Raw genomic sequence first — 12,616 nt, 5'->3', positions numbered from 1 at the left:
GGAGGGAGAACTTTGAGGAGTTCATGAATGAAGAAAATGAGAAAGAGATAAGGTTAGATAATGTGGAGAGAGTAAATCAGGAAGTGCAATGGAGTAGTAAGCATGAAGTAAGATAGCTATGAAGAGTGGAAAGGCGACTAGTCCAGATGGTTTGCCATTGGAGGTATGGAGATGTTTAGGAGAGATGGCAGTGATGTCGTTAATCAGATTATGATAGGGTGCCGAGAAGAGTTGTTGGCATTGTAGGAGAAGTGCAGAGTGGCAAAGATGGATATGAGGATGGTGCAGGCTACGTACACGGACAGTAACGGTAATGAGATGCACAGTAGGAAGGATGAATGTGTTCAAGGTGGGTATGACAGCATTATATCAAGGATTAGCTCTAAGTGCCTTTCGTTTTTGCAGTCATATTACACAGGTTGACAGACGAGATCAGACGGGAGTGTCCATGGACTATGATGTTTGCAGATGACATTGTGATGTAGTGAGAGTAGGACGCAGGTTGAAAGGGGAGGAGGTATGCACTTGAGAGATGGGGAATAAAAGTAGGAGCTAGACAAAGTAAATGTGAATGGGACAGAAAGATAGGCAGAATGATGCAGTTGAAAGGAGTAGACACAGGGACCCAGGATATATAGAGAGAAGGATGCTGAGGATGAAGCTACCAGGAAAAAGGAGAACAGGGTCCATTATTTATTTAGAAATGGACTGAATTTGTGTTGTGTTGTGCATCTCTACTTTGTTTGAACCTCTGGCCTGATGTTGTAGTCACATCTCAAACCTGAACAATCTGGGGATTCGGCACAGCGCACCTCCTGCAAATACTGGTGTGCATATCCTGCAGTGCACCCACACTTGTCATCACATCAAAACCATTTTATGATTTATGTCATTCACTAATATTATTTCCCCCTAAAACCATTTCACTCCAAGATAGTTGGACGTACCTTGTTTTCTCAAAACACTTCCATGGCTCAGCTGACATAGGAGTCTTTACAGCGAAGAACATTATGGCTGAGGGCAAAAGCATGCACAATTTGCAGGGGAACCATGAACAGTGAATGCAACTGCTGTAGTCTTCAAGGAACCGCAGAGCAGATGGCAGGTAAAGGTTGAGGTGGAACAATAACACACGAACTGGAAGTGTGCAAAGCCACTTTTGCCATTCATATATTTCTATTTACAAATACTTCTTGGGGTCAAGCTCATGTTTGCCTGTTTGTTGGCCGACTCAGGTCCCAGGTCCATTTGCTGATTTCAACCAAACTTTGTAAGTCAGTAAAGGTGCCCAGAAATTTCTGTAAAAAGAAAGTATTTTTGGTCAAAGTGTAGGAATGTGATTTTCAGCCTGAATTGGACCAAATGTGGCACATGCTGGATTCTGGATTCCAGAATTGCCCTGGCAAGGTCAGCCAGAGGTCAGTCATTTGAGTGAAGTTCAAGATTGTTGGAGTCAAATGTCAGATTGCTCTTAGCTCTTACTGTCGTCATGCTCACGGGTATTATAGTACAAACTCAATTTTAATTTAATTTATTTAGTTTATATAGCACCAAATCAAAACATAACCTGCCTCAAGGTGCTTCACACAAATACCAACCCCTAGAGCAAGCACACAGGCACAGTGGTAGGAAAAACTCCCTCGATGATACTGAGGAAGAAACCTCAGGCAGACCAGACTCAAAGGGGTGACCTCTGCTTGGGCCATTCTACAAAAAGGTTACAATACAGAAGACAACACCACACAATACAATTGCTGAGAAATCAATGCCTCATGAGAATACATGCCTCATGAATCCATTTATGTAAAGTGTATCTGACCATGTGCTGACAAAACAGCAGAAAAACTCTGCACGCAACCTTATACCAGGTTTCTATTTTATTTCTGGTATATGGTGCAGTTTCTTCTGCTGCCTTACGATACAATGCATCAACACTGCACCTGACCACAACATCATTTTAAGGCTAACACACCCATGGCCACATAAGTGACTAAGTGTAAGTACATTTGCTACTCAAACAACATGGGAGACCTGCAGCAGTCAGTAATAGCAGTGGCGCTACGCTGTCTGCCCGCTTTGCATCAGTTGTTTGACGGGATCCAAGAGTTCTGAGCTGTTACTGTCGATGTCAGTGTTGCTTGTATTGTAATCTGGTTTTGAAGAAAAAGCACTTTTTTGAAGTCTGGGTACATCCGTTGTTATGGTGACAACTGTTTGTGTGGGACAGACGTGTCATCCAGCAGTCAACATCTGGGGAAGAACTTATGGAAGAGTGTGAGTGCTGTGGTGACGCAGGAAGTTAATTGTCTCTGGGTCTTGGGCTTCTCAAATTTGTCTGTTGTATTTTTTACAGCTGAAAAAGCTTCAGCAGGTGGCGCTGTTTACTAGGTTGGTGCTAGTGTTGTATAAAGTACTGGAAAAATCACACTTAAGTAAAAGTACAGATACCCATTTAAAAAATGACTTGGGCAGAAGTTCAAGTCACTGATTGAAATGCTACTCAAGTAAAAGTCTTAAAGTATCTAGTATTTATTGTACTTAAGTATGACAAGTAATGTACAACTAAATGTATTCAAGTAATTGAAAGTAAAAGTACAAGTAAATGTTAATAATCAAAAATGGGACTGATTTTTTTTTTTTTTTTTTTTTATTACAAAGTTTATCTAGGCTTGTAAATGACTGGTAGTATTAGTCAAAATACTGAAAATTGTGCACATCACACAAAAACACTTCAGAAACAAGGTTTCAAAACCTAAACGAGAGTAGGATACTCACTAGGTGTTCACAGGAAACAGTTATTTATTTCTATATGTATTATGTTATTTCATTGTTATGTGGTTTTATCTTTTCTGTTGTTTTGTTTCATTAGGTTATTTTTGTCTCTTTCTCTAAAATTGTATTGTAACATTTTTAGTTTATTATTGACTATTATTGTTTGTTATGTAGACTGTTATTGTTGTTGCTATTATTATTAATATATGAATAAAAATACATTTAAAAATTACAATTTGACTCTTTTACGACAATGAACGCTGTGCCATTAATTATACAGAAAACAAATCAACACAAATGTGCTGATGCAAACAGCTTAATGCTAACTTTAACATTGAAAACACCATAGACATGCTAACGCATTAGCATCGGTCCCGTTTTTAAGTTATAAAATACATCTATCAACTGTTTCAGAAGACCATAACAGGTCAGTTTAACATAAAAAATATTAAATATTACTCAGACATATGCTCTTCAGGGTTTTAGCGGGGAAAAATTAGGATAAAGCAAAATAAAACAATGAATCCACGAATCGTAGATCGAAGCACTGCTTTGATCTGCGAATCACTGCTTTGATTGGTTCAAGGTTCAAAGCAAAGCTGCGCTGCAGAAAAGTTGATTACAGACCCACTGCAGGTCTGTAATCAATGTAGAGAAATCATTTTCCTGACAAACACCCCCCAAGTGCGCAACTGTAAAAAAGCCTACGGGACATGCCTCAAGACAAATCGGCCTGACTTCGTTGCGGTCACTAGTAATCAGTGGTGTCTCTGGGTGAAAACACGACTTTTTTTGTGTGTGTGGGTTTTTTTTTTTGTAACGAGTAACGGCGTGGCGCATAGAAAATGTATCGGAGTAGAAGCATGTAATTAAGGTCAGAAATGTAGTGAAGTAAAAGTGAAAGTAAGCTGAATTTAAAAAAACTTAAGAAAAGTACAAAGTCTCCCAAAACGTACTTAAGTACAGTAGTGAAGTATTTTTACTTTACTATACAACACTGATTGGTGCAGAAATACTGATCAACACAGATGCAAATATGACAGACGTTGCGAAGAAATGTCAGAGTAAAAAATGTTACACATCTTTAAACGTTACCTTAGACATAGACTTAAAACAGAATTACAACAGACTTAAGGTAGACATAGACTTAAAATAGATTTAAAACAAACTTAAGGTAGACATAGACTTAAAAGAGAATTAAAACAGACTTAAGGTAGACATAGACTTAAATAGATTTAAGGTAGACATACACTTAAAATAGTTTTAAAACTGACTTAAGGTAGACATAGACTTAAATTAGATTTAAAAATGGCTTAAAGTAGGCATAGACCTAAATAGAATTAAGGTAGACATAGACTTAAATAGAGTTAAAACAGACTTAAGGTTAACAGAGACTTAAAATAGATTTAAACAGACTTAAGGTAGACATAGACTTAAAAATAGATTTAAACAGGGTTAAGGTTGACAGAGACTTAAAATAGATTTAAACAGACTTAAGGTAGACATAGTGTTGTGTGGGCCGCCAGAAGAGGAGGTACTGCTGGCCCACCACCAGAGGGTGCCCTGCCTGAAGTGCGGGCTTCAGGCACGAGAGGGCGCTGCCGCCACGGACACAACCGGGAGTGACAGCTGTCACACATCAACTCATGACAGCTGTCACCCATCATTTCATCACTCCATAAAAGCCGGATGTCATGCTCCACCTCGCTGCCAAGATATCATCTACCTGTGAAGGTAATATTCTCTGCTGTATCTGAACTTAACACTGACTTTATAGTCTGAACTTCTTTGCAGCCGTTTTCCTGTGGGTGTTGCCTTATCTGTGGGATTGGCGTTTTGGTGTGATCAGCGACGGCTTCGCTTCACACCCCAACCAGATAAGTGGTTAACAGGAGCTGCACGAGTGTGTGATTAGAGGTGGAGGTGACTTTCCACCTTCTGACTGTTTTTGTTACTGGGTGTGCACACACCCACGTCTCACTGTTTGTGCTCCTCACCAGCAGTACCAGATCCGACAGTCGGGGACGGTGATCACCTGGGAATTCGGGACTTGGCGGCTCCAGTATTCACCAGGTTCGGTGGCGGCGGAAATCGTGTGGTTCCGGCTCTTCTCAGGACAGACGTCTTCTATCCTCGAGCCTGCCCACACGTCACCTTTGTGTATTGACTGCTATCAGATTCTGAGATTGTCTGTATATTCATTGTGCACATTCACAACATTAAATTGTTACCTTTTGGCTCATCTATTGACCGTTCATTTGCACCCCCTGTTGTGGGTCCATGTCACTACACTTTCCCCAACACATAGACTTCAAATAGAGTTAAAACAGACTTCAAGTAGACATAAACTTAAATAGACTTAAGATAGCCATAAACTTAAAATAGTTTTAAAACAGACTTAAGGTAGGCATAGACTTAATAGACTCAAGGTAGGCATAGACTTAATAGACTCAAGGTAGACATAGAGTTAAAACAGACTTAAGGTAGGCATTGACCTAAACAGACTTAAGATAGACATAGACTTAAAATAGATAGGCATAGACTGAACAGTGTTGATCCTGCAACATGTGGCACGACAATATGAAAAGAAATCAAATATTCAAGATTTGCTACAAAGACATATACTCAACAAAAATATAAACGCAACACTTTTGGTTTTGCTCCCATTTTGTATGAGATGAACTCAAAGATCTAAAACTTTTTCCACATACACAATATCACCATTTCCCTCAAATATTGTTCACAAACCAGTCTAAATCTGTGATAGTGAGCACTTCTCCTTTGCTGAGATAATCCATCCCACCTCACAGGTGTGCCATATCAAGATGCTGATTAGACACCATGATTAGTGCACAGGTGTGCCTTAGACTGTCCACAATAAAAGGCCACTCTGAAAGGTGCAGTTTTATCACACAGCACAATGCCACAGATGTCGCAAGATTTGAGGGAGCGTGCAATTGGCATGCTGACAGCAGGAATGTCAACCAGAGCTGTTGCTCGTGTATTGAATATTCATGTCTCTACCATAAGCCATCTCCAAAGGCGTTTCACAGAATTTGGCAGTACATCCAACCAGCCTCACAACCGCAGACCACGTGTAACCACACCAGCCCAGGACCTCCACATCCAGCATGTTCACCTCCAAGATCGTCTGAGACCAGCCACTCGGACAGCTGCTGAAACAATCGGTTTGCATAACCAAAGAATTTCTGCACAAACTGTCAGAAACCGTCTCAGGGAAGCTCATCTGCATGCTTGTCGTCCTCATCGTGGTCTTGACCTGACTCCAGTTTGTCGTCGTAACCGACTTGAGTGGGCAAATGCTCACATTCGCTGGCGTTTGGCACGTTGGAGAGGTGTTCTCTTCAACTCTATGCGAAGGAGATGTGTTGCACTGCATGAGGCAAATGGTGGTCACACCAGATACTGACTGGTATCCCCCCCAATAAAACAAAACTGCACCTTTCAGAGTGGCCTTTTATTGTGGACAGTCCTAAGGCACACCTGTGCACTAATCATGGTGTCTAATCAGCATCTTGATATGGCACACCTGTGAGGTGGGATGGATTATCTCAGCAAAGGAGAAGTGCTCACTATCACAGATTTTAGACTGGTTTGTGAACAATATTGAGAGAAATGGTGATATTGTGTATGTGGAAAAAGTTTTAGATCTTTGAGTTCATCTCATACAAAATGGGAGCAAAACCAAAAGTGTTGCGTTTATATTTTTGTTGAGTGTACATTCCAAAGAGATGGGACAAAGGAGTCAGCAGTGCTTGTCTGCAGGATGAGAGTCAGCTTGGTCCTGGTACACTTTGAGTCTAGTGATCAGTCATCTGTGGGAGGAGTCGAGGGTCACGCAACTGGGCTTATGTTCTCTGTGAGGCCTGGAGGTTGTTCGCGGCCCCGCTCCGTCTCCATGTTCCCAGACGACAGGGATGACTCCATATGTCCTGTCACTGCTTGTCTCAGGGTGGGGCTGGACAGTACCCAGGACATGACTGATCCTGTGAAAACTGAATTCTGCACAGTAAATCCTCCTCCTCTTTAAGCCAGTTTCAACATTAACAAGTAATCTTTAAATCCCAAAACGGTGAGACAATTTCTGTCTTAATTACAGTTTTACACAAATGTAGATCCACAATCTTTTTTTTGTTTGTTTGCTTGATGCAGTGTTTTTTTTTTATGTCACTGACCAATTAGAAGGGCACTCAGACATCACATAGCTCCATCAAAGTCCAAAACTCCTCAGTTTACCATATACTTCTGCTGACATTTTGCTTTTATCTCTTTTTGTTATGAAAAGAGTAATTCCTTTGATCTCTTCACATATTCTTTGATCCTGATAGCTCCATTTTTGTCTGATTGACAACCTGTGATATTGATCTCTGGGGTCAATCGCTTGTTTAATTACTGATCTTTGAGCTTGACTGTTCTTGATCACCAAGCTTTCATGCAGATCTTTGATTTCTGATCCTGATCCTTTTGATCGTAATTCAGGGGTGAATTATGACCTTCCATCGTGACGGCTGAATTAATCAGACACACACCCAAACTGTGGCAAAAACATCATCTCCTTGGTGAGGGCAAAACATCAGCAGTCAGAATCAAAGATGAGTGATTGGGAATGAAAGCTCCAGATCAAAGTGCAGCATTTGGATCTATGGTCAGGGTCAAACATGAGCAATTGGAACCTATGGCCTCAGGATGAAAGTACAGCAATTAGAATCTAAGGTCAGGATCATACATTAGGATCAAAGTTCAGCAATCGATATTTGAGGTTGGGATTACAGTTCTCCAATTAGAATCTAAGGTCAGGATAAAAGGTCTCAGTTAAAGGAATCAGGGTGAATAATCATAGATCATTTGCAAGATCAAAGGTCTCAAGATCAAAGCAAACTGACACACTCACTGGTCCAGATCCACTCAAGATTTAATTGATTTCTCCTTCAACCAAGTCCTTCCTCACCACCAAATTTCATTTTCTGCACTTCACATCTAACTAACTGAAACAAAAACATAACTTCCTTGGTGGAAAGCAAAACTGCACTAGATGATGGATGGATGGATGGATGGCCCTTCTGTGTAGAGAACACCTCTCCGGCACCACAGCCAAAAGACTCGCAACATTTCTGGCAGCAGCTTGACAGACAGTGTTTAGCAGAGTGGCGCCGTGACCCACTAGCATCGTGACAGGTCACAGTGGTCACTAATCGAGTCCAAACCCAAGTTCTTGGTCACAAACAGTGCTTGACTGCAGTCAAAACACTCGATTGCCTGTAAATGACATAAAAGTAATATCTGGCTAAAAAAGACATTAAAGAGAAGACGGGGGGATTTCTGTGGGGGTATGTAAGCTAAAAGACACGCCCTTTTACAAGATGAAACGTGTTTCATTGTGCAATGGCTAACCTCAGTCCAGACAGTTAATTGGAGAATAAAGTCAAAATAGCCATCATGACTAAGAGTAAAACATCACCGCCCATCTAAATGATGTTTTGCACAGCAGAATTCTGTCTGTTGTGCAGAGTGAGACGGTGGGTGGAAGCCACAACTCATATCTGATATTTGCTCATGTCGGTTTGTGCAAACGGAACATTTCCCACGTGGGCATGTTTCCCTTTAAACAGCAGAGTTTAATGGAATGAAAAGAGATTTTCAAACCTTGAGCGACACTGTCAGTGTCACCCAGACCGGAGCAGAGCGACCTGCAGCTGAGCTCCTCCTGATACGCAGCAAAAGAAAACAAAATACACAGCATTTGGAGTTTTTCTTTTCTTTTCTTTTGTAATATGGAAGTTCAAAAAATACTTGTGTTGCAGATTTAGATAATTTAGATGTCTTTTGGAAGCGTCCGTCGCATTGCCGGTAGTAAGTCAAACCTGTTTCCAGTGCACGTTAGCCTCCACCAGGGCTGCCCTTGTCACCGGTTCTGTTCATTATTTTTATGGACAGAATTTCTAGGTGCAGCTAGGGTGTAGAGGGGGTCTGGTTTGGGAACCACAGAATCTCATCTCTGCTGTTTGCGGATGATGTGGTTCTGTGGCTTCGTCAAATCAGGACCTTCAGCGTGCACTGGGGCGGTTTGCAGCCGAGTGTGAGGATCCGGGATGAAATCAGCACCTCCAAATCCGAGGCCATGGTTCTCGACCGGAAAAAGGTGCTTTGCCCTCTTCAGGTCGGTGGAGTGTCCTTGCCTCAAGTGGAGGAGTTTAAGTATCTCTGGGTCTTGTTCACAAGTGAGGGACGGATGAGCGTGAGATCGATAGACAGATCGTGCAGCGTCTGCAGTGATGCGGTCGCTGTATCGGACCGTCGTGGTGAAGAGAGAGCTGAGTAGGGGGGCAAAGCTCTCGATTTACCGATTGATCTACGTTCCGATCCTCACCTATGGTCATGAGATTTGGCTCATGACCGAAAGAACGAGATTGCGGGTACAAGCGGCCGAGATGAGTTTCCTCCACAGGGTGGCTGGGCGCTCCCTTAGAGATAGGGTGAGGAGCTTGGTCACTCGGGAGGAGCTCGGAGTCGAGCCGCTGCTCCTCCACGTCGAAAGGAGTCAGTTGAGGTGGCTCGGGCATCTTTTCCGGATGTCCCCTGGACGCCTCGCTGGAGAGGTGTTCCGGGCATGTCCCATTGGGAGGAGGCCCAGGACACGCTGGAAGGATTACATCTCTCGGCTGGGTTGGGGAACGCCTTGGGGTTCCCCGGAGGAGCTGGGGGAGGTGTGTGTGGATCGGAGGTCTGAGTGGCTTTGCTTGAGCTGCTGCCCCCGCGACCCGACTCTGGATAAAGCAGAAGAAAATGGATGAAAAATGGATAGATGTCTTTTGGAACAAATATTACAGTAAAAAAAATGAAAAAGACCTCAGTTGTCTGATGCATACACTGTAAAATTTGATATGTTAATTTAACTTGTATAAAAATGGTTAAAACTGTAGATTTTTGGATAAAATTAAGTGGGGGTCCTCAATGGTGGATCAGGTGGAGGAGGTGATGGCTTCTAACACAACAGGTGTGAAAGTGGATGAATGCTGCATTGTCTGGATTTTCCCATTTTTCCCAGCCATCGGACCAGGCTAAGGATCTGTCAAGATTTGTCAGTGTGCAACCACACGACCCGGGGAACTGCTCCAGGAATCGAAGTCTGCGAATGATGCTGGCGTGATGCTATCTTAGACTATAAGCATGCATTATTGGCTACAAAGCGGACTTACTACTCTGATTTGATCAACAAAAACATTAATAAGTCAAAGTTCTTGTTTGACACGGTGGCAACACTTATACATGGACAACCACCTGTAGTTCACTCTCCTTTTACAGCACAAGATTTCCTGGATTACTTTGGGAAGAAAATAGAAGACATCAGGTTAAACATATCCCAGCATGCCTTAACCCAGCCACTACACCCTGCTATTGAGGTGGGCGCCACTACTGAGGTATTACCTAGATTTACAGAATTTGATAGTATCTCACTAGGCATAGTAGAGAAGCTTGAATCTTCGACTGGACTGGGTTGCTTGACGTGAGGACATTTCGCTTCAAATCACAGAAGCTTCCTCAGCTAAAATTCTTCCTCTGGTAGTCTGACTTCTGTCTTGACTCTTGTAGAGAAGAATAAACCAGAAGCCAACAAAAGCTGAAGTTTTTAACCTAACCAGACCCCTCCTACCGAGAGGCCGACTGCTATAGGCCAGTGACTAAACAATAGGTCTAATTAGCACCTATTGTGCTCTAGTTAGCACTCTCCTAATGATGGGATGGAAGCCTCCCCTGATGGCGGAGGGGAGGGGACCAACTTACTTTTTTTCTAATCAGTTGCAGCTGTTTATTTGTTTAAGTTAACTTATGAGGTTTTACAGTGTACTCTTTATATTATGGATTATGAATACTTATTGTCAGCAGTACATGCACGGAGCTCATGCAGTTAAGTAAATTTTTATAATGCAAAAAAAAAATGACTTCATATTATGACGTCTTTGTGAGTTCATCATTGATTAAAATATTTTACTGAGCAATATGAGCTTTTGATTGTCAAGAAACAATCTTCCAAACCACCAAGGTAAAAATTTAAAACTTAAAACTGTAAAACTTGATAACTTAATTTAACTCAAAAATTTGTTGAAATTGTTACAGTACTTAATAAAGAATGTTCCTTTAACTTAAAAAATTAGTTGTAACAACTTATTTTTATATAATCAGTTTCAACTGTTTGTTTATATTAACTTATGAGGTTTTACAGTGTGCTCTTTACAGTTTATATTATGAGTTCTGAATACTTATTGTCAGCAGTACATGCACGGAGCTCATGCAGTTCAGCAAATTTTTATAATTAAAAACAATATGACTTCATATTATGACATCTTTGTGAGTTCATCATTGATCAAAAATATTTTACTGATCAATATAAGCTTTTGATTGTCAAGAGACAATCTTCCTCACCACCGAGGGATTGTCACGTCGACACTGTAAAACTTGATCACTTAATTTAACTCAAAAATTTGTTGAAATTGAAAATATTAAGTTACATTTAAGTGGCACCAACTGCGTTTTAAGTTACAGTACTTAATAAACAACATTCCTTTAACTTAAAAAATTAGTTGGAACAACTTACTTATTCTAATCAGTTTCAGCTGTTTATTTAAGTTAACTTATGAGGTTTTACAGTGTACTCTTTATATTATGGATTATGAATACTTATTGTCAGCAGTACATGCACGGAGCTCATGCAGTTAAGTAAATTTTTATAATGCAAAAAAAAAAAAATGACTTCATATTATGACGTCTTTGTGAGTTCATCATTGATTAAAAATATTTTACCGAGCAATATGAGCTTTTGATTGTCAAGAAACAATCTTCCAAACCAATCAATCAATCAGTTTTATTTATATAGCGCCAAATCACAACAAACAGTTGCCCCAAGGCGCTTTATATTGTAAGGCAAGGCCATACAATAATTACATAAAAACCTCAATGGTCAAAACGACCCCCTGTGAGCAAGCACTTGGCGACAGTGGGAAGGAAAAACTCCCTTTTAACAGGAAGAAACCTCCAGCAGAACCAGGCTCAGGGAGGGGCAGTCTTCATGGGAACCCCCCAGCAGTCTAAGTCTATAGCAGCATAACTAAGGGATGGTTCAGGGTCACCTGATCCAGCCCTAACTATAAGCTTTAGCAAAAAGGAAAGTTTTAAACCTAATCTTAAAAGTAGAGAGGGTGTCTGTCTCCCTGATCTGAATTGGGAGCTGGTTCCACAGGAGAGGAGCCTGAAAGCTGAAGGCTCTGCCTCCCATTCTACTCTTACAAACCCTAGGAACTACAAGTAAGCCTGCAGTCTGAGAGCGACGCGCTCTAATGGGGTGAGATGGTACTATGAGGTCCCTAAGATAAGATGGGACCTGATTATTCAAAACCTTATAAGTAAGAAGAAGAATTTTAAATTCTGTTCTAGAATTAACAGGAAGCCAATGAAGAGAGGCCAATATGGGTGAGATATGCTCTCTCCTTCTAGTCCCTGTCAGCACTCTAGGTGCAGCATTTTGAATTAACTGAAGGCTTTTCAGGGAACGTTTAGGACAACCTGATAATAATGAATTACAATAGTCCAGCCTAGAGGAAATAAATGCATGAATTAGTTTTTCAGCATCACTCTGAGACAAGACCTTTCTAATTTTAGAGATATTGCGTAAATGCAAAAAAGCAGTCCTACATATTTGCTTAATATGCGCAATTGGAGGACATATCCTGATCAAAAATGACTCCAAGATTTCTCACAGTATTACTAGAGGTCAGGGTAATGCCATCCAGAGTAAGGATCTGGTTAGACACCATGTTTCTAAGATTTG

The sequence above is a fragment of the Thalassophryne amazonica genome, chromosome 18 (assembly GCF_902500255.1).
Source record: "Thalassophryne amazonica chromosome 18, fThaAma1.1, whole genome shotgun sequence".
Classification (NCBI taxonomy): domain Eukaryota; kingdom Metazoa; phylum Chordata; class Actinopteri; order Batrachoidiformes; family Batrachoididae; genus Thalassophryne; species Thalassophryne amazonica.
The sequence above is the reverse complement of the archived record's forward strand: the minus strand, read 5'-3'. Positions refer to the sequence as shown.